The sequence below is a fragment of the Channa argus genome, chromosome 23 (assembly GCF_033026475.1).
Source record: "Channa argus isolate prfri chromosome 23, Channa argus male v1.0, whole genome shotgun sequence".
In the NCBI taxonomy this organism is placed as follows: Eukaryota; Metazoa; Chordata; class Actinopteri; order Anabantiformes; family Channidae; genus Channa; species Channa argus.
Genome location: NC_090219.1, coordinates 9,317,099 through 9,340,656, shown reverse-complemented (window position 1 = coordinate 9,340,656; position 23,558 = coordinate 9,317,099). Strand labels below are relative to the sequence as shown.

At 43.4% G+C, this 23,558-nt stretch overlaps 1 protein-coding gene across 6 annotated transcripts in view; it reads left to right on the top strand.

Moving 5' to 3' along the window:
• LOC137108771 (alpha-1,3-mannosyl-glycoprotein 4-beta-N-acetylglucosaminyltransferase C-like) overlaps positions 1-23,558 on the top strand; it is a 90,470-nt gene that overhangs the window by 43,354 nt on the left and 23,558 nt on the right. For 3 of the 6 annotated variants that reach the window (XM_067493788.1, XM_067493786.1, XM_067493787.1), the window contains one exon: positions 5,369-5,452. The exons of 2 other annotated variants lie outside the window; for them this stretch is intronic. The gene's annotated coding sequence lies outside the window, so the exon portion shown is untranslated. Of the gene's footprint in view, positions 1-1,076; positions 1,965-5,368; positions 5,453-23,558 lie in introns of those variants that run through there. One more of the 6 variants, XM_067493789.1, reaches the window with a different exon arrangement.

The window sequence follows — 23,558 nt, the reverse complement described above, 5'->3', positions numbered from 1 at the left end:
CGGTGCTGCTTCTGTTGTGTCAAACCCTCAGCGCACAAGTTTTGCCTCGTCTATATATTGCATAAAGATCTGTGGCGCTGGACTACACGGTGGTAAGGTATCATATACTGTGTTCTGGCTTTGGCTTTCGCTCGGGGCATGAAGGGAATATTGAAGAACATGAACAGTTCTTCTGAACATGGCTTCTCTTGCCTACTTCTTGCTGCTAGAGAACTGGCAGTGCGTCCTCTCACATAGCTGAGCCACATTTGGCTTGAGGGAGGAAGCAGCTGAGACCCTCAGGATGGCTTGAAGAGGATCGTCAGTAAGTCTGGAACCTTTACTTGGACTTACTGAAGTTCAAGTTAGGGATATTCTTATTGCACAAATAGGCAAAAACTCCCAAAAAGGCAAAAACAAAATACAATCCGCATGATGCCGAATCCTCAAGACCGGCCGATGGCCCGCCCCCGGGAGCTATATACTCCACTGTGATTGGTTGGTTGCACAAAAAAAGAACCATCCGCACACAATGTGGTAAAGAGCCATTCGTATATAAATTTTCATATCATCCTGCGGGCCACAAAATATCGTCTCGCAGGACGCATTTGGCCCCCGTGAGACCCCAGGTTAAAAAAAATCTATTCGTTTTATGCAAGTAAGGAGGTTTGAGTCCAGTGCACAAAAAAAAAACGGGAGTCTGAAAACGGACTTGGGGCGTCAATCAGCCATTATAATAGTACAAAATAATTCCATACAAAGCAGAAGAACAAAAACAAAATGACGTTAGCAGCCAAAACGAAAGAAACACCAAAACAAGGTTGTGTCTTTAAAGTAAAGACCTGAGTAAAGTTAAACTAACTAACCAACAACCCTGTGATCGGTGGACGACTGCACTACGTCCTGATCCACAGAGAGATTTCTTTGACGGGACTGGTGCTCTGTGTTGTATACGCTGCAGTACCAGACATTTCATTTACTCACATTGAACTAATACAAAATATGAATCATTAGCAGACTTTTTAATGCTTAAAAAAAAATCATATGTTTCATATTTGTAAATAGTGCAATATTTGGATGACAGTGATTTTGATCTACAGTATCCATTAAAAAACTTAAGGTCAAGACTTTTAAGTCTGTAGTAAAACATTAGTTTACTTTGTAGTTTGTACCAGGGTTTTTACAGAAAACAAAAAAACCAATGGCTTTAACACAGTTTCATAAACTGAAATTATTGTTATTGTTAATAGTAATAATTTACCCGCAGAAAAGTAAATGGAAAAAAACCCTCCAGGTTGGACTAAATGCTCTGCACTTATATAGCACTTTACACTGCTTCTTATTCACCCATTCACACTCACAACCACACACTCACCAGGACCAACTAAGCTGGGGTTCAGTGTCTTCCTCAAGGACACTTGGACACGTGACTCCCGATGCACTGAGCTCCTTTCCTCCTCTTGTCCCTCTCTCCTCTCCCCTCAACCCACATTTATTTGTCACCACTGTATGACATTAACTCTGCGTCTTCTTTCTGCAATAGTCTTTCTCCTTCTCTGTCTCCCTCTGTCTGTCCCTTTCTGCAGGTGTCCCCGGCTTTGGAGCTGTGTGTTTTCCAGTGTATTTGCAGTGCATTTTAAAATAATAAAATGCAATAATAACAATAACAACATGTTGTTAACATTCTGTATATTGGGGAGAGCATCGGGTTAGGATGCAGAAGGCAGCGGGAACGAATCCCACCCCACCATGTGTGGCCCCCGCCCAGCCCATCAAGGGCCACCTTGGTGCTGGTCCGAGCCCAGATGAAATGGGAGGGCTGCAGCAGGAAGGGCATCCGGCGTAAGAACTCAATGCCAAATCAATGTGCCGCCCCTGAAGGGACAGGCCAAAAGTCGGTCGACGTTCTCTGTACTGTGCACACATCACCTTGTGCCTCTCCATCATGGCTGCAGCGGGGTTCTCACTATTTCAGCAAGCTGAATGTAATCCTTCTTTATCTTAACTGGCTACATTTTTGTCCTGTTTATCAAATGTGTCAGCTTTCCAAATTGTGGTGCAGCTCTGTTAGCATAAAACAATCACGTAATTACTAAAATACTGTCACTCATATGGATTAAGGTTTTTCTAGTCATCTCAAACGCGTCTGAACTCTCCAGGATTGTATTTTTACTATTTTCAGCGAAGAGAGAGCAGCGTTGTTGTTTGGGTAAAATCACAGCTATGTTTGAGTCTCTGAGACGTTTGGCTCGTCGCTGGGTGTCCACATTACAAGAACAAACACCTTCCGTTTAGGGTAAATAGTGGCGGAGCGGACAAACACTTCATTAAAAGTTCAGGGACGACAAATGAAGCAAAAAAAAAAAAAAAAAAAAAAAGGACAGCCTTGCCAAGGTTGTCTCATTACTCCTCCTCCTTTCACTTTGAATTTTAAGCCAGAGGAGTCTCTGTGTTCTTCTGTGAGCTGCAGCTCCGAGGTGGTGACCTCGTGCTGCCTCCATCCTCTGTGTTACTCACATTTCCTTGTCCCCGGGGCTCTTCGTCTAAAGAGCCCTGACTGAAGAGGCAGGCGGGCCAAGCACAGTATGGCAGGGTTAGCCCTGCCCTGGAGAAATCTTCACAGCGACCTGATTTCTTTCAGTTGCTCCCCATATTCCCTAGATCTTCCGCTCATATTCACCTGATCCTCTGTCAGAGCCATTTCGGTGGTGGTGGGGGGAAGGAGGGGGGGGGCAATATTCTTTAACAACATTGAAAGTAGAACGAGATTTTCAGCAGCTTCGTTGTGAATTGCAATTACTTTAGACTAAGCTGTCATGTGTCCCTGCAGATTTTTCTTTCAACGTTTAATCGGACAGATAATTGCAGCCATTATTAGAAATGATGCACAACGTCTGTCTGAGATCCGATTGTGACCATTTTTCTGGATCTTCCTCAAAACGCATATTTTCAAGACCAGTCGGAAAGCGGCGTGTCGTGGAGAATCCATCATCGCAGCCATATTCATCTTGCAGCGATCTGAAGTAATATTAGCGATCGGTCCCCGAGTCACGTTCAGCCCCATTTTCATTCCAGCATCTGGATTTAATTGGTGCTACGCTGTACAGCCACAGCTGCTCTGCCTGTTAGGACAATAAATTATCCCAATTAGGAGTCGAACAAAGCAGGCTGTCTGACGCCGCAGCCCACTGCCATGTCTGCACATAGAAATGCAGTGGAATGAGGCTTCACACTGACGTGAAGCTGCACCGAAACACCTGCCCCATCATCTCTCTGATCAAAACACAGTTCCAGTCCAGCGGATATATAGAGCAGGAGGAGATTGCTTTGTATGGCCTGCAGCTCGCCATGGGCCTCGGTGGCAGGAGCCTCTGCTGTGCACTGTAAATGAAATGGTAAAGCGTTTGAAATCGATGTTAGCTATGCTGTGTAATTGCTGGGCGGATGATTAATTGGTGTTTGCATGATGAGTTGTGGATACATCCAGGTTTTCTGGCAGCCGCCTGCCATATCGATGGCACCGGTAATGAAGGCAATAATGAGGGAAGGTTTAGGAGGATGTGGAATGGGAGGAACAATAAGAACATCTGTGCCTCTCTGCGGTTAGAGAATAATTGAGACCATCCTTCGTCTTTGAAATGTAGCCGCACTATACTAGCTGTCTACTCCCTTGAAGGATGGAACATATTTATTTGCTCCTGTAACAGACAACTCAGGTGGTCTACCTTTGAGAACAATGCAGGCTAACTGCCTCTGTGATGACGGTCTCAATCTTGATCGGGAATCTCCCCACGTCTCGGCCCGGACCGCGCCATCCCTTTGTCTTACCACTTGCTGTGAACACGGCATTAAGCCAGTTGGAGTCTGACAAGAAAAATGAAGTGTGCTACTTCCCGTGGCCTCAAGTGTCTTCCTGAATAATGAGCGCGATGCCTGGACCCACCTTGTCCCTCCCACTGCCTACCATCCGTTTTATGCTTCCCCTTGAAGTTGTTGTCTGTTGAAAGCGTGAAGGGGTCTTTAGGTGGACGCTCGTCTCTGGGAAGAACATGCAAGACCTGTCAAAATAAATATGGAAAACAGGGGAGAAGAAAGAGAATTAGATGATGAGTGGAGTCGGTTTTATTGCTGAAATCCACATGTCGTGTCCCAGTCGTTTAGGGCCATGCTGCATGTGAGGAAATATCTACTGTGATCACCATGAGATAGTGCAAACAGCTGCAATTGTGTGAGCCGAATTAAGTGCCACGTTCTCTCACATCACTCATCGCTTCTTTTTTAAACATATGACGCAGCATTAAAAAAAACAACAACGGCTCGCAGAGCAAACCACAAAGAAGAAGAGAGGAAGCTCCCCTTCGTGTTTCCTCACCCAGCCTTATTTCTCCCAATTACTAGCGTGTGAGCAAACACTGTGGCACGACTGACCTCCTCTCGAAGAGCCGTGGTCATGACTGGAAGGCTCTCTCTGCTTATTATGACCGAAGTGTTATGGTAATGGAAGGAAAGTCTGCGGCGTGGTGATAGCACAGCAGGAATGGATAGCCTATTATCCACCACTGTGTGTTTGTAGTAATGGTGAGAGAGAGGCCATCCTATCTGTTATGGTGATGATGCATTTTGAATGGGTAGTGCCTATTATATATCAGTGGACGATAATGGCAAGAGGGAGCATCCTCCGGGTTACGGTCACGATGCCACGGAAATGGCAAAAAGGTCTGTGCAGAATATACAGAGTGTGCCATCGTGACTGATTGAACGAGGGGAAAGGCAGCGTTTTTCTCGCTTTTGTAATAATGGTGGGCCAGCTCATGTGTTCAAAGAGCGTGAATATCCAGGGAAGGGACAAGGAGGAGTGTGTACGTGACAAAACAAGGGAGCCTTAGTTAGCCGCCTGCTTGTCGCTTCGATGCTCCGGTGATGTATGTTTATGGCCCATCATCTCTAGCCAATTACCCTGCCTCAGTGTGGGAGCGTCTCCCGCTCCTTCCCCATCACAGCCATCAGTGTCTGAGTGCCCGCGTTTAACGTTCCCGGACATCCCTGGCAAAGCACTGTTTTCCTTAGGGTTCTCTGGAGATTCATCATCAGAAGGAAGCCACTGGGTTGCACGGTTCTGCCTCGTCCACGGCCGCTTTGGGAATTGTTGTTGGGCTTGTTTACTGTGCGAGTGTGTGTGTGTCTGTGGGTGCGTGCGAGCTATAAGTTAGCACAGTATGTTTGCGAACTCACGCGCGACAGAGCTCGCACGTGGATCCCTGGCAGGTCGATGCAGCTACGTGCGCTGATGTTAGAGCGTGTGAGGGACGTGTGATCATTTACACTCAAGAGAATTACTGCTGTGTATTAACCCCGGCATTTTGGGTGTCTCCCCCCTCTCCCCCCCCAGACTTAACTGACGCAGACGTGTTCATGAATCCCGTCCTGGGCAACGTGCAGACTTTCTCCCACGAAGACATCTGAGTTCTCAAAGGTAATCTCTGTTTTTTTTTTTTTTTGGTTTTTTTCCTGCTTCTCTTTCTGTTCTAAGAAATGTGCTTTGTGATAAGTTCTGCTTGTTGTTCAGAGCAGCAGCTTGAGGAAGGTTTTCTACGAAGAAAAAGTGAAACTCAATCACTCACGGGGCACAATTTGCTTTTAAGCAGGGAGCCGTTTTTCATACAAATCATCCCAAACTGAGCACTGTGACTTTACCTCGCACGTAGACGACCGAGCGGCAGACAAAGGCTCTGTATACATGTAGACATCTCTGCTTATAAAATATATACCTTTTTTTCCTTCCGGTTTCGTATTCACACACTGCGACAGATTGATACTGCAAAGCTGTGTTTGTGTTGGCTAGACGAGGGAACGCTCCTGCCCAGAGGGTTTATCAGGGAGAGAAAATATTGACCGCCAACAGTTGCACTTTGGTGGTGTTATTGCTTTTCACACTTGTGTGATACAGACAGCAGTCGCCAAGCACAACAATTGTAAACCTGCTGCCATATTGACAGCCACATTGCTCTTCCGTGCAGGGCAGCATTTCCTGCTTATCGTGTTTACTTTTTTAGCTTTTTTGCACACACATAATATAAAAAGTTGCAAGGAACAAGGTGAGAAGAAAAGGAGAAAACTGACTGTTCGGGTGAGATGCAAAACAACCAAGAGGGGCCTCTAAATTTCCTCCTATGTTTAGACTGAAAACACACAGCAAGAAAACAGTAGCAGCATGTGTGTGGGCTGTGTGTGTGTGTGTGTGTGTGTGTGTGTGTGTGTCAATATGCTGTAGGATTTCACTTGCTCAGCCAGCCTCTGCGTTTATCGGCCAGCCCGCAGTTAAATTCATCACCTCCAAATGAGCGGGTAGCTTTGAGATACTGCCTATCGCTGAAGCCGTACTCCATCAGTATCACGTGTCAACGTTTACTTGAGGATCAAATGAAAGAAGTAACAGATCATTGTCACATTTGAAAACACATACACAAATATATATATATATATATATATATATATATATATATACAAATAATTTAATTTACAGGGGGCATTTTATCATTGGATTTTGTCAAATGATGATGCTTCAATATTGGAATAATACATTTTTTTAATGCTTCCAAAACTTCCATAGTAATTAAGGAACGCTACAGTACTTAACTCCGCTAAACCGCTGTACCTTTCCTTGTTTTCTCGAGCTGTGACATTTTTAAGTGGCGCAGTCCAGGGAATGAGGCCTTTGACTTTCCGAAAACGCCAGGGACTTGAGACAGCTCAAGTCAGGCATCAAGGTGATCCTTCACATTCTCATCTGCTTCAACAGCCCGGCAATGTGGGCGGACATTAAAGATTCATGCGAACAGATGTTCCTCTACGGGACAGCGTGGCGCGCAGCTACGATATGGGCTTAGGTTCAAAATCAGAGAAGGCTAAATGAGTATCGCAGTGCGCGCTACTGGATGAGAGCAGGCTAAAAAAACGGGTAGCTTGAAATTGGGAGGAGGGGTGCAAATGACTCCTCTAAGACGCCTTTCCAATTACGCTAAAGAGTATAGGTAAAACTGACCCCCATTTGTAAAAGCAGACCCAATAAACAGACAGTCTGTGCCAAGTAAATCCACAGAAAATCATATCAGTGGAAGCAGGAGGAGTTGATGGGGTTCAAATTAGTCATTTCCATACAACACTTTGCCTTGACATTTACCTCAATAAGCATGACAAGCACCGCAATCATAAAGGGCTTGAGAGAAAGGTGTGCACACATCCAAGCTGACATTTGTAGGATATTTCATGATAGATGCAATGATAATATATGCCAGCGCCTGACAGCCGTGCAGCCAATGAATGCAGAGGCTGAGTTATGTGTGTTAGGTATGAGCATCCGTATTTATGGCGAGCGTTCTCTCACCCACATGCACTCGAACTCTCGTGTTTACTCTTGCATTTGTTCGGCCTCATTTTAACCATTTGTCCCGTGTATTCCGGTTACACAATCTTTCTTCCAGTATCTGCTCCAGGGTCGGGGGGGGTCATTAAATATCTTCATGTGTGCTGCACTGAAATGGATCCACCACACAAACAGGTGTGTGTGTGTGTGTGTGTTCACATAAATACAGTAAATTATCTTTAGGAGTATAACATAATAGTGTTCTCTTCTCCACTGAGACAGGCCATGACCTCCTTGCAGGAGCTTTGCAGTGACCATTTGAATGGTAATGTGACAGGCTGATTGCCAATTTACAGCCCACACAAAGCATTACTCCACTGAATAATGACAAGCACAAGGCCCCAACCAAACACTATTTGCTGTTTTCTTTTTTTTTCCCTCCTCCTTCTCAAAATAATCCTCTCAATCACAGCATCTGGTAAAAGAAAAAAAGATTGAAAACAGCTGAGGCTAAAATGAAAAAGACAGCGTTTTCACCCACCAGCACAAAGTCGCACCTCGCTCCTCAGAGCCGCCTGGCATGCTAAATGACGCCACGGTGAGCAAATTCTATTGGATATCACAGTAATAAGCAGATGAACCCCTTTAGAAATAACAGCTGCTTGTGTTTTTCTAATGGTGAGGCTCCATCGCCGCCCGTCATTCCTCGTTCATCAGCAGCTGTTAGCCATGCATCCTACGTAATTGCCCTAACTCTCTGCAACAGTGCACTGTTTTTCAGCGGCACTTACGAGATGGACAAATGCACCATAACACAAACATTAGAGTGGTTGAGTACGATTTCTGCACGTCTGCTTTGGGAGATAGCTGATGGACCAGTCGGCCGGTGATAAAGGTTGGTGAGCTAAAAAAACAAAACAAATTACGAGCACCAGATACATGAGGAAGGCTGAAGAGAATGTCTGTTTCTCATACTATATATATATTTTATACTTAAGATTAGTCATAAAACAAGGAGCCTCGTCCAAAATCAATGTTTGTAAACCTGTTCATTTTCTAATTCATTAAAGGCTGTAACAGGGGGATCCCTCTCTTAAAATAGAGGAAGATCTCTGTGTTTGGCAGCTTTGTCTGATCGAAGCATTTCCCCAAATTACTTTTCCAGTAAAGAAAAAAACACCAAACATTATACACATTGTGTTGTATTCTCAAGTTTCCAGTGCTGCTAGTAGAGCTGCATGAAATATTGTCAGTTGTCAGTCTGACACATTCATCCACCGCGTCAGAAACTCACAACCGGAGACCGACGGCTTCTGTCTGCACTCTTCACCCACATAAAAAGGGATAATCAGCAAGGAATCAATGACACTTGCGACAAACTGTAGCCCCATAGTTTTTTTGTGGAGTATCTAAAAAAAAAAATGCAAACCCATTATCAAAATTATTACTATGATAAGATGCATTGGAAGGTGGGTTTTTCTGTGGAAACTTGGATGTAACCATCACATATATGCAAAGCTTTCAGTCGTCGGGACTATCTTAGTCTTACGCCCACATGGTATTTTTTCTGCAAGCCTGCGACCCGCTCTGCATTCTATATCCCTCTGTTTGGTGCAAGGAGAGACTCACAGCGTCGACCCCGCAGGATGTCGATTTTTCCACCGGTGCTCTTGGACTTACAGTAACATTACGCCCCAGTGTCGGGAAAGAGAAGAGTAGAAGCATCGAGAAAGAGAGAAGACTATGAGCTTAATGTAGATCTGTCATCAGCTGGCTGCAGATCAAAAGAGCAGCATTGGCAGGCGGAGCACAGAATCCACCGGAGTCTCCTCTCTATGCCAAGCCCCAGCTTCTCTGAGGTAGCAGAGCACAGAGGGGCCTGGCTCCAGGCGAGAAGTGTGTGTGTGTGTGTGTGTGTGTGTGCATCTGCTTTTCATGTGTGTGTATTTTAGGTGGCGGAGAGGTTTGGGCACACGCACAATGTCTCAAGGCAAGGATCTGGCACTTTGAAAATGTCACCAGAAACAAAAACAGAAAAAGAGAATTGGGGGGGGGGGGGGGGAATGCGATGAACAGACGTGTGTGTGCTCTGGGAGGAGTGGGATTCAGCGAGCGCAGAATCATTTTCAGAGTGGGAGATTGGGAGGAATGAAAACAATGACACAGAGACGGATAGATGCAGGTTTTTCTTGAGTGCACACCCCTGCAGCATCACTGCACAACTGTTAAGTGGGTTTAAGGACAAATCTAAATTGTGACCTTCAGACATTTGTAAGTGGTTCCTTTTATTTTATACTGAATGTGTTGGTTTAAACAAAATTCAACCAGATTCGTTCTAAAAATACACCAACCAAGCACAATTACAGTTCAGTGCAAAGCTTTGCATCCCCCTTACTTAGTTTATCTCTTTGTTTTCATCAACACAATGTTGATTGCACATTCAACTTACCACGAGTAGTAAATCGTCAAGTAGAGTATTAAAAGAACGTGACTGTAAAATAATGAAAATGATGTCATTGCAAAAGTGCTTTCTACGGTCCTTCTTCAAATCTGTTCCCAGGTTTTCCATATATTTGGTCATGGTAAAACATTCCCCCTTATCCTTTTCAAACAGAGTGGACTAAGTGGACTTCGTGCCTTAGATCACTGTCTTGTTGGATTTGCACCTTTTCGACTTTTGGGCTGCATTTATTCTTCCTTCTACTTTATGCAGGGCTGCTACAAACACACCAAAACACAACCTTGTTCTATAACTTGTTCCACGGGTTTATTTTCATATATTCCAAGCTCTGCCCTATGTCTCCCTCAAAGGAAGTTTTCCTAGTTTCACTATTTTTAAAAGGGTCTTGATGTGACCAGGTTTCTTCCATTTCTCAAATATGGCCGTCACAGTTGGTGTCGTTATCCCTAAATGCTTTCAAATACTTTTATATCCCTGTTAGACTTTTTGACGATTTTCCAATTTCCTTTTGACGTCTTCTGAAGCTTTTTTTCCTAACGCCATTGTTTTTGTTGCTGTCAGTGAACAGCTTGAGACTTTGCCTCTGGCAAATTAAATGTCTGAGACTAATTTAAACCTGGTGCCACTCGTTTTCAAAATATCAGACACCTGACTTTACATATTAACATTAATTACTTAAAAGGTTTATCAAGGAGGATAAACAATTTATTTTTAAATTGACATTTGTTGATGATCTGATGATGAAGCTTTTTTTTTTTTGTTGCATTCATTATGTTGAACTCCTTTAGCTCTTTTAACATAAGGGCATGGTGATTGCCTGATTGTTTTCCTGTTTCCTGCAGAAACACGTTGTTGTTGTGCGGCATCTCGCAGCTGTAGACCCAATAAAGTAGACAGATTTTAGGTTTAGTTGACGCGGATGTTGCACATGACACTGTTGACGCGGGCTCGCATGCATACAGCTAAATTGATTCAAATGCAAGGTGAGCAGCTCAGCAATTGCCAGTCGGTTGAGCAGGCACCATGTTTGAGCCCATTATCCAGGTTTTATGATACATCCAGGAAACAGAGACAAGTGTTCAGGTGCGATCAGGTATGTTTCTGGTGACATGTCAAACTTGCTACCTCATTAAAACGTGGATATCACTAGTGCAGTGCAAAAAAAGCAGCATACAAACACTGATTAAACAGCATTACCCTGGTAATTCAGTTTGGGCCAAAGCAATAATGGTGTTATTATTAGCATAATTAGTTGAGAAATTCAGTGTGAAATTCCTTCTCATTTGCATCTTAGACAGAATGTCATACCGTTTACGTTGCTTCATAACAAGGTTTGCTTCAAAACGGAGCTGCAAACTAAACCGTGACGTCTGTGTACTGCTACACTCCTTGAGATTACAGCAGTTGGCAGCAGATGCTCCTCTGATTAAAAGGGGGAAGGGGTACCCTATATGTGAATCCCAACAGGCCAAAGGGTTTGGAAACAGAGGGATGGTGCATTAAGGAATCACAGCTTGACCTTGTCAATCTTGCTTTTAGGCCTTTAGAAATACGACATCAGAAAAACGGAGTCGCGTGAGGAGTGAAGATGCATGAGGTCTCTCTCTTTTGTGTGTGTTTGAGTGTGTGTGTGTGTGTGGCCCTGTTTTCGTGGCTCTCTGTGTTCTCGTGTTTAACCAAACTCAATGTCAGACCTTTTTCCAAACCACTGATTCAGCCAGTTGTGGAGATATACAGTGGTGCCGCCACTGCTAACCTTTAGAGATTACAGTGACATTAAAAGCTGCATATGGCGAGTGGGGAGGCCGCCTCATCTGATGCAAATGTCCTCTCTCACCTCTATCAGGAAAAGTAATTATGGCAAACCACTGTGACATCTCAGGCTGTGCAGGAGAGGGGAAGAGTACCTAGTATAGGTCACAGAAATACACCCATCTCTCTGGGTAAGGAGGAGACAATTATCTTTTCGTGCAGTGAGGCACCCCTCTCCACCCTTCTCCTCCCCAGCCCACACTCCCCCTCCTCCTGCTGCTCCTCGAACTGAAGTATCTTTTGTGCCTGCAGCCTTGAGGGACTCAGTCAAGAAAGTGACGCTGCTGTTAGCATGCTCCGGGCTAAAGACATGTTTCAGTAGAGCTGCACGGTCTCCCCACACTGATGTGGGCAGACGTGATATGTGGACTATTCCGGTCCGAGCGTGGATACAAAAATGGCATGCGCATCAGCAGTGTTTCTGCTACAGTAGTCAGAGGATGTCAGTTGGACGTGTGCGTGAAAAGAAAAGAAATTAAAAACGAGAGCAAGAATAGTGGACTTGCTGATGTCTTTGTGTGGTTTGCATTCATTTCCACAGCGCTGCACTTGAACAAGCGGCAAAACTCGGTGTGCTCTTAAATTAAACAATATTCTTATGTTTATTTGTAAAGTAGCCCATCGCTCTGCCGGACTTCATCTCAGGACGATAGACATAACCATCTTATTGGACAGCAGTCAGTTGCTTTGTGACATCACATCTCCATGCTGGAGGCAACATAATTACTTCTCCTCTCCCAGTCATGTTTGCTCTGTTGATGTGTATTTGTTTGAGCGCGTTACCTAGCAGAGGGGGACCTGCAGACACACAGCAGACCCTGCTGTTCAGACTCAGTGGGCTGCGGTGGTCCAGAGCGGCTTACGCTAACCTCTAACCCCCTTGGCAGTTGCTGCTGGCTTAGCTCGGCTGAACAAGTCAACTGGGCTTTGCGCCCGAAAGAGCCGACCTACACGAGTGTCATCTGGCCCTGCGCTGAGGTCCCCTGCACCTCGGGCTGACACCCACCACATTAACCAGTGCTCTCGTGAGACAAGAGGGCATGGCACCTCACTAAGGCCGTCCTTTGTCCAAAGACCTTTTGGCAGTGGCTACACTTGTATCCATCTAAATCTAAAAGTGGACTCTCTTTTTAAGGTTTACATGCATTTACCATTGAAGCAGTGATTTAGCCACATTATCTCCACTGTTGCTGGGTAAACAGAAACATTTCCTTCATTTGGGAAACGGCCTCTGTTACCCATGGATGACAGCGTTACTGTAATTAGGATCATCTGACCAATACCCTGATTCACCAGCCCGACATTAGTCTGACAGAATTGCTCGAACATAAACAAAGCTTAAAATCATGCTTGTGTGAGACCGGCCTCCAAAACAAAAGACCTCACACATCATTACATTTTACGAAACGACATCTACTGACAGAGGTGGTAAAAGAACAACCTAAAGTAAAAAAAGTGACTCGGTACAAGAACCAGTTCAAATTCTTTTCTCAAGTCGAAGTACTCGGTACGTGATCGGAAATTTCAAAAGTACAAGCATACGAGCGAAGCATTTGAAGCACTTGAATTTAATGATGCTGATAACATCATTGTGCACATCTGGTCCAGACGTGTTTGACCTACTTTCAAAAGGTGAAAAATATGGCAATGAAAATGTCATCTGTTGTCTTGGACAGCTGATAAAGGTTACGCCAATTTTCCCAACTTCCTTCACTGACAAGTGGCTAATCCATCATCGTTTATCATTTTTATTAAGAATTTGAATGTATTAATAGAACAGTCAAATAAATGTAGCAGAGTAAAAAGTACAATGTTTCCATCTAAACTGTAGCAGAGATAGAGTATCATCAGCTGTATATTGCAAATACTCCAACAAGTACAAACAGTACTTGGATAAATGTATTTGGTTATTTACAATGTCTGTCTACTGGTCGTGTGAGACAGTATCTGTGTTGTAAACAAATGCCCCAAAACATATTTATGTTCAAGTGATAAAGCCTCAAAGTGCCCAGAATAATGGGGTTGATGCAACACTGGACTGGCCAACAACTACCAGTGTTTTTCTTTTAGCAGTCGTCGTTCTGTTGCCTTGAGATGTTCATGATCATTATAGGCAGGATGACATTAACAAAGTATTAATGATAATGGTAATAAAACCAAAATATAATCTTTCTCTAAATTTAACTAAATTGCTTTGTGCCCAAATGTAACCAAACCTTTTGCCACAGCGTTGTCACAAGTTTATTTGCAACATATTTTCTGCAACACTGTTTCATGAAATACTCCTAAAGGTCACTTCAGAAGGTAGCGACAATTTGACGTCTGTCGGTTCTGTTCTGATGTAAAATATTCCGGCATGTGTCAGTGCACCATGACACCACGGCTGGATTTGACTCCAGGTGCAAACCCATTAGAGATCCTGCACATGCACGGTGTTGATTAATTTCAGACTCTCCATGTTGACAATTTGCAGCGCGTACTTTTAATTTTGTTTAATTGTGGCGAAGCGTGACTACTTTTCTGCACGCAGCTTTATAATTAACAGGGCATCTTACATCCATGGTCGCATAATAATGTCTACTAACATCATATGATTCCTTTTATCTTACACCAGAAGAAAAACTCACTCAAATGGTGGGCTAGTCCATATCTTATTTTTAAAATCCCTGGAATTATTTTTCCTTCTTCTTTTCCAGCGTCATCATCTTAAAATAATAAAGAGCTCTTAGGGTGGATTTCCATGATTCGCATTTATTGGTGATGGGTAAAGTATTGTACACCCACTGTATCAGTGTGTCAGTTGTAAACAAAAACACTTGCCACATTTATTTTAGGGAGGTAGGAGGGGTGGGGGCGATCAGCCAGTCTGTGCAATTAGTTCTTGCAGCGAGGGAAGAAAAGAATCACATTCATTATATGACTATGTGGCCACCATGAAGGAGCCTCTTGAATTGTAATGAAGGAGGCCCCTTGATAACCATGAATTCACCAATTAAAGCTCTCATATAACATTCAAATTATGTGCATTTTTAACAGCCAGTTTTGCCACAGAAACACTTGGTTTCAAGGAGCTTTCCCTGCTTGCAAATGTAGGAGTAATTAAGATAATTAAAGCTTTTGATGTCCCACATATAATCCAATGCACAGCAATAGAGGGGAAGAAGAAAAAAAAAAAAACACCAAAAAAAAGTTGTAATGAATTTCAAGGCTTTGTCATCCTCGTGTTCGCTTTCAGTGAAGCAGCTCTCATTGTCTGAGTTTCCACTTTTTTTTAGTGAAACAGTTCTAACATTTGTAGAAATTGGCTGCTTCGTTTGGGAGAATAAGTTACTTTGTGTCCTTTACAACCTTTTTTTTGGCTGAACAGCAACAGTAACATTTTTTTCATTTTTTTTTTTTAAATTTAAAATCTCTGTTTTTGCCGCCCCTCTTGACATGTACTTATATCATGAACTCATTTATTACTGAGAGCTGTCTGACTCCACCGTTTGACCGCTGACAGCAGAAAAAAAAGCAGAAAGCTTGTTCATTAAATAAATTCATAGCATCCACGTGCAGGAAGCGGCAGGTACAAACCACAGGTTTCATTGTGTGCGCTTTTTCCTCCGAATTCCTGTCCCTGAAATGTCCTTATTTCCATTCCTACAAAAGGACTTTGAAACATGACAGCTATTTTAAAGCACGGCGTAATATCTCCTTGAGATCGACTGAACGCATGTGCCTGCATAATGTGTTATGTACGTGTGAGACAGAAAAAGAAAGACAGTAGAAAGAGGCAGGAGAGCTCCCTGGCTGAGCTTTTATCATCCTTAAATGTACCAAAATGAGTCTTGAGGAAAAGGAGGCTGTGTGGCTTTTGAAGAATTAATAAGCCTGTCTCATTTGGATGTGTCTGGCGTCTTGGACAGCCCGTGGAAGCCCCAGTTCCACACTTTCCTGACAGTGCCTTTGATGATCTCTGATAACATACACTGACTCCCAGGGAGCGAGGCATCCAACAATGAGGGTAGAGTCGGCTGCACTGATCCTGGCTGAGCTTTATTATCTGGCCTCTCTCCAGAAAAGCAGTGCATTAGGTATTCCTGAGACAAAGCATTTGGGACCGAATGTGGGCCCGCTCTCGTCTTTTGACAAAGGTCACTGGTTTACTCTCCTGCTGGATGCGGAGTGTCTGGTCTTCACCTGGGCCAATTTAAAATACATGCTACGGCGTCTTAAGTGATATTTCCCATCATAATTTTAGATGTTACGCAATAAGGTGGTGTTCAGATTTGTAGGCATCTTTTTGCCTCCAAGCTACTCCGCAGTCCAAAAAAAAATGGGTTAAGGATGTGGTGCGATGTCTATCAAATGTTAAACTTCTGCTATCTATTTTATTTCAAGTCAGTTCACATCCATTTAGAGATTTCCCACCTGTCATGCAGTTTGTATAGTGTCACATTATGGAAGCAGGAGGAAGCGGGAGTTATTAGTGCTACTCTGATAAAAGCTGCCACCCAGAAATGGGCTTCAACAAACAGATGTGATTCAGGTACATAAATATGCCAGGCAATTTTTTTTACTCTGCTACTCATAATGTACAGGAACTGCCTTTGTTGAGGACATTTTGTGATTTTGTGGTGGCGTTGAGAGACACATTCCACCATCTGATAGCAGGTATGTCCGCCCTTTTAAGGGCTCGTTCAGCCGGCTGTTTTGCACCGACGTCAGTCCCAAAATGGCTCCGCATCCTTTCATCCTACAAATATGGCTCACCAATTACCTGTGTCTGCATTTGGAGAGGTAAATGGTAGCCAGAGGACAAGGTGCAGTGCTAGGTGCTGTTGAAAGCCACAATTTCTTTCATGCAGTCAGGCTCCGAAGTGAGGCTTTTGTGGTTAGGCGGATTGAGCTAGTGCATCCCCAGTGTGTTTATATGGCTTTACATGAAACTAGTCACATCTCTTTCTCTTCTTTTATCACAATTTGAATGTTTAGGTGCACGTTTTCCTTCATCATAAATACTGGAAAATAATATCAATTTCCCTAAAATAAAAAGTTGATCTAATTTTGACATGTTGAGTGACGTGCATCTGTCAGTTTCTTTATATAAGTTCGATTAATGAAGTTTCTACATGTCATTCAATTATGCTAAGACTCTAAGCACAGTTACTGCTGATTCTGGCACGAGTCACTCTGACCTGAAACATACTTGTTACATCCAAACCAAAATTTGACAAGGAAGCTCCGGGAAAACTAGCCTGTGACCCTGTTTTAATTTGTTGCCTTAGGCAATTTCTGTGCTGCAATAACTTGCTCTCCACTCACTGACACAGGCAACTTGGCAAAGGTGAAGAAAAAACTGCAAAATGGCAGCAGGATGCTTCTCCATAGGGTGGCAGGTGTGTGCAAAACCCTCAAGCCTCATTCTTCAAGAACAAAATCATTTTAATTATCTTTGGGATGATTAATATGTAGTTGACATAATTCTTCCCGTTCCACCATTTTAGGATGACGTTTGTTAAACAGATCAGAACAGCGGCTTAAAATAATCATATGCCGTTCGATAACCTTTAGAGATTGTTAGCCCGTTAACCAGACTAACATTGCTAAAAGCCGGGGTGATGAGAAATGGCAAGGAAGCCTGAATAAAAGAGAGACATGAGCAGGATATTGACACGGAGAGCAAAATTAGAATTGATTTGCAGAGAAAAGGGGGTTGCCGTCTTGGACAAGCAGCAGCTCTTGTGAATTCCTAATCCAGCGGTCTTTGAGGAAATCTCTGTGGCAGAACCGGTTTCTCATTACTCTCACAGACAGGCCTGCAATCTGTAGCAGATTGGAAACTCGACAAGCATCAGGCTGTATTAAGATTCAACCCCTCCGTTGTGTTGGCAGACCAGGCCTAACGTGATCCTTGTAAACAGGCAACACACCAGAGGACATCTGGGTATTGAGCATTTAAAAATGAGAAAAAAAACCATCGATCCGATCCTCACAAAACCTTTCCACATAAGTGATCTGGGATACAGTGCTTTATTTGGGGATTTCTTTGAATGTTATTTTCCGAATGTTTTTTAGCTTGTTTGCTTAGAGCAGGAATAAAAAAGTCTCAACATGAACTCTTAACTGAGTTATACTGCTGCGTGTTGATGTAAGACAGAAGCACAGGCCCAGCTACTCAGTGGAAAGTTGTTTTTAATCCCCAGTACCCTACAGTGTTAATTGGACAGCAAGTCCACAACAGTAGACACAACTCCCTCCATGGGAGCTTTAGTACAAGGCTGCAGGGAGGCACTGAAATCTAAACTGAAGTGACACTTACTGGCTGGGCCAAGGGGAAGGGAAAACAAGCTTTTCCCGGGGAAAGTGGAAACCTTTGAATAGGCAGATTGACAGGTTGAGCAGTCAGAGGAGATGGAAAGGACTTGTAGCTGCTCGGACGTGCCGAGGGGTCAGATGCCAGGGCTGGCAGCTTTGCGGCAGTGGTGGCGATTTTCCGTGTGACATCTCATCAAAAGTTTGGCAGCGAGATCTCTCACAACAAACACAGCGGTAAGTTGACAGTTAATCTAATTTCACCGGCCCCAATCATGCACGGCCTCGAGGGGGTTGTTTTGCCCTTGCAACATGTTTGAAGGTATGTAGACAGAAGTCTTGGCAGGTAGGGCTTTGAGGGGAAACCTGCAGAGTAATACAAAGCGGTATATAGCAAAATGAAAATTTCACCTTTTGTCTGTGTGTCAGACTGTGTTTATACCACAGAGGAAATTGCTTTTATCTTCACAACAACACCACGAGCAATACAGTACCTAGAACAAGAGAAAATTCAAGACACATGTCACCTGAGAGCAGAATATGACAGTAACCTAAAGAAAATGATCATCAGCGCTCATGGCAGCCTCCTCTCAGAGGATGTGTCAGGTACGACTCCAGGTCTGATCATTCCACAGCCTCAATATGTAAGATGCTTTTGAAGAGAGCGGAGTTGCCGATACTTTCAATGGTTTCTCAGTTTTTGTGGTTTGTGAAGGATTTAATGAAATTGATGTTTATTTAAAGCGACAGATCGCTGAACATTTGTCATATTCATATCGAGTTGAGACCCCAGCCAGCGGTCAGATAATAACTAGCTAATGAAAGAAGAAATGTCAACAGCCGAATAATGTTCTGAGGAGATGTGCCATTATTGGACTTTCACTATTGTGTTGCAGCTTTTTGCACGGCAGTTAAATTGAGCTACGACCCCAATTCCACAGAAGTTGGGACGATGTGTAAAACGTAAATAAAAGCAGAATGCAACGATTTGCAATTCTCGTCAACCGATATTTTTCTCACAGCAGAACGTAAGCAACATATGAGATGCTGAAAATGAGATCCGGTTTTTCTGTACGTTTTACACATCGTCCCAACTTTTTTGGAATTAGGTTTGTAACGTCTTCTTTAAAGAATTCTTACAGAAGTGGGAAGGATGCTTGGGGTCGGTGTCTGGCTGCAAAATGAAGTTATCCAAAACCAGCTGCCTCTTCAGTATGTACCGTTATCGATGCTGATCCAGGATGTCTTGCACACGGCGGAGATGATAATGTTTCCACCTCCATATTTTGCTGATGGTGTTAGGCAGGAATCTATAATGTTTTCATGAGTTCTCCATCTGACATATGTTCTTCACTTGAATCCATCCTTACGACTGTGGGAGGAGACCCCAACCAGAACATGCAAACCTTAGGAGTTGTAAGAACGACAAGCAGGATGGCTGCCATTTCGGGTCCACAGAAGGAGACACCCGGGGTCATTTTGCTGCTCGTAGGTTGGATAAGATGGTAGGGACAAATAATGTATAAGGGGATTTAGGATGGAGGGCTTGTTGTTTCATTGGTCAGCATGCAGAAGCCTGCTGGTGGTCCACGCAGAACAGCGACATGAGAGCAGGTGGGCACAGTTACATACGTTGTGGCTGTGCAGCTCGAAACCACAGGTCTTTTTATGGACCTTCATACACAGGACTGTCGAAAAGAGCAGAAGAGTCAGCATCCACATACACTTAGCTCACGTTCTGAAGCTTTGTCGTTATTACATTTTCACAACAGTAAAGTTAAAACAAGATATTTGAAAAAGCCTGATATTACCTCTTAGGAGTGAAATGTCACAACTCAGTCATCACACACTTATCACAATTGGGTCAAAGCTGCCCTGGGACGCCGGGCAGAAGAAGTACATAAACAAAGTAATTATGTTTTAATTGACTTGATGGTCTGCGATTCCAGCAGACCTGCTCGGGGATGTTTGACAAACAGCAGCGAGACGTCCTGCTCTGGGTTCATTTGATACAGCCCTGCCTCACCAGACATCACTTTGAAAGAAGCTGATAGCAGGGATGGATGTTGTCCTCATAATTTATAAAGCCTCCATTAGGTGGTGTTCTTGACAGGATGTTCTCGAAATTGTTTCCTTGGCCCTGCTCCAGCAGTTGAAAAGATATTTTTCAAATGGCAAACATTCCGAAATAGCTAACTCTATCTTTTCTTCTTTTTTATCTTTGGGTACACACAATTCAATGTTAATATAACAACAAACTGAAGGATAATGGAGGTCAGGGGAATGATTTATACTTACACCTGTTGATTCACGAACCACAGACTGTCATTGAATTTATGCTTTGATGGCTTATTTCCATGATGGTTTGCAAACATAGGAAACATATTTAACTCTAATAGATGCGCATTAAATGACTTTGGATTAAGAAAAATTATTGCACAGAACATATTCTCAACCTATTGCCCAACCTATAATGTTGAGGAACATAAGAATTAATATGCATAACTGATGCACTCACAAAATCCCAGATTGGCATTTTAATGTTCCCATTATCTGCTGAGGGAGAGACAGCTCCCACATGCAGCTGATCTTGCTGACTTGTGCATATCTACCAATGCTCAGACTAGACAAAAAGCTGGAGGGGGGGAAAAAACAAAAAAACAAAATCGTGGAAAGTGCTTAATTAATAAATGAAAGATAGTTACTGCTTTGAGAGTTTTTGGTTTAAGAACCTTAAAATATTATTTAGAGAATCAAGCACTGTTACACCATATTTCAAATCGGAGCAGACTATTCGCAACAGTTAGCAACTTTTAGTAGTCATTGGGGATCCTAACAGTTTCCACTCATTCCAGGTCAAATGAATTACCAAAGCATAGGCTACAACTGAGGCATTTAACAGCACAATTAAATTCCAATGGCCTGGTATCTATTGAGCAATTAACCTTTGCTAAGCCAATTATTATTTAGTATGGGATGACAAAAGTTAGGTCCGGGAGGAGCCATGTCTTGTTTTAATAGACGGTCTTATGCCCTATAAAAGATGGAAATGTGGGGCCGTTTTAGTGTCCTATTAGCTTAGCTCCTCTGAAACACTGCCAGCTTGCATCAGCCACAAGTATTGATTAGTTGGCACGGAGCGGTCTCCGCCGTCTGGGTCGGCGAAAGGGAGGGAAACAAATGGATGAAACTGGAGTCGGCAAACTGAAAAAAGTCAGGATGCCCAAAGCTTTTGAGGGATGAAGTGACAAACAGGGTCTAGGCCAAGGCCCTCGCATGGGCCACATGAAGCCTGTCGGAAGACCTCAAGACCCCCCTCACCTGTGAGAGCTGCCCTCCTGTTGCTGTCGTGCAAGGTTTGTACATCAAGTCCCAAAATCAAATCAACACAGCCCTTCATACTCTTTATCACAATCATTCAGGACTTTTGACAGCTCACTGTACAGACTATCTATTCATGCAGCGTTGTGTAAATATGTAACGCTTTGACATTTGTCATTAGCGCACACATCATTTGACATTGTTGATTTGTCGCAGGAGGCTTATTTGTCATTTTCGTTGTAACTCTAACAATCTGAACAATTCCCAGCCCATTTTACCCCTCATGGAACACGGAGCAGCCCAGCCATAAATTTATCACAGGCAATGCCATTACCTTTAGCTTGACGGCCCTCAAGCAACGGCGGTGCAATAATAGAGAATAGATTTTATCCCTTATGGAGCCGAGGTTTTCGCTTGATTTCCAGCTTCCAGCCTGCAAGATAGAGAAACTGAAGGTAGCCACTGAAGTGTTCTACCTACCATAATGAAAGCTTTAAAACTGATGCTGGTATGGACTCAGAAGCCACAGGAGCATGCCTGTATATCAGGTTCTCTGTCATAAATGAAGATCACAATCCTGTTCACTTTTCCTTACGCCAACTTAGAGGAAAACCAAATCAAGCGGCGTAATGATGAGTCTCATAACTCGATTTCTGCGACTACAGTACTCGCCAGTGAGAAATCAGATCCGATTAAACACCCCAGATGATAAAGATATCAAATCTCATCGTGGTCTTCATGGGCGGCTCACAGCGTCTCAAGTATTGTCGAGTTTCAAAGTCTCCGATTCAGTAGATCGATTATGATAATGTACACTGATCAAAGGCAGACACCTGCCCCGTCCCCCCCCTCCCGAGGGACCAACCGTGGCAGAGTCAGTGTGAGACGCATTGTGTGCAAGTTGTCATCTGGAATATTGATATGAGTGCTCATTTCCTGCGTGCCACCAACGCTTTGGTGACGGTACGAGCTGTTAATGAAAAAAATCAGTAGGGCTTGTCAGCTGTCATCCTGACCAAATGAGGCGGCAAGAGCGGTGGGAGGAAGGGGCTTAATAAAGCCCAAATTTCTCTTTTCAGAAATATGAAGCCTAATCAGAATGTTTGTTGAAAAAAAAAAAGAACTTATGATACGAAATTTATTCCTGAAGAATTCAGAATACATTTGCACATCTAAGCCAGATTAGGACACATCCATTTACTACTTTTTGGATTTTCTGACTTACCTTTTTTTCTTGTGCTACTATTTTTTTAGATTGGCTTGCTAAAAGGTTTTGGATATACTGTGCAGTGACTGCATCTAAGGGCTATATTTCAATTATGCCGTTCCTAGTGTCCCGTTAGTTTTCCCGCAAACTTTCCATTAGGTCACGTGAGCTGGAGAGAAGATGTTGTCCCCTATATTCAGGCCTAAGACGACAATGATTTGTACTCTCCTTGTCATACTTCTAGCTGCTTTATTAGCATAGACTCATTTGTTTCTTATTAATTATGCATTAATGTCAACCCACTATTGAAGGCAAGGTCAAGACATTGGAAAAACAGTCCAGGAGTCAATGTACCCAGAGGACCTGGAGAATTTCAAGAGACTGAATGCTGAAATGTTTTTCACATTTTGTGACTGCTTGGTGCATCCGAGTGCAGGCATCATGGGATAATGGGTTTGCTTATTAAAGGTTGTACGGCGCTACCCAGCTCATCCTCATCCCAGGCCAAATTTTATGCTCCTTTCTTTACTCAACCTTTCACATGTGTATTCTCGCAGTCGCTCTGGTCCTGGACTCGGCACCGAGCCTTGCTGCCAAACCCTAGCCTGAAAGCAACACGACCGCCCTCCTCCCTACACCTCTACACCCTCATTATCGGCCACCATCTGCCCGACTTTACCATCACATCACTCTTTTCCACCCAGCAAGCCCATCAACACTCCCCTCTCACTCTCCACTGGCACCTTGGCGCACAAGCCTGCCACAGCTGCTGTCTCTCTCCGAGTTACACATTTGTCCTCTTTGGCCATGTTTTATGTTCTGTAATCCTCTGTCTTGAGTCCTTCTTACAAGAACAAGCTGTGTATAAAGCTACTGCACCAGAAACACTGATCTCTCAAATAGTCTCAAGACTTCCCAGGAAGACTCTTTGATTCTTCAGAGCTTGTAATCACCCAGTGTACCCATGGAGAGGTCAGATTTGGTAATGTGAAAAAGAAAAAATCTGCCAGAATTTTGGAAAAATAAGTCTGATGTAGTGATAACCTACCCAAAACTTTTTTTTTTTTTTTTTTTCAAATGCAGTTTGATAACTTTTGAGTAACGGAATTTATTATTAG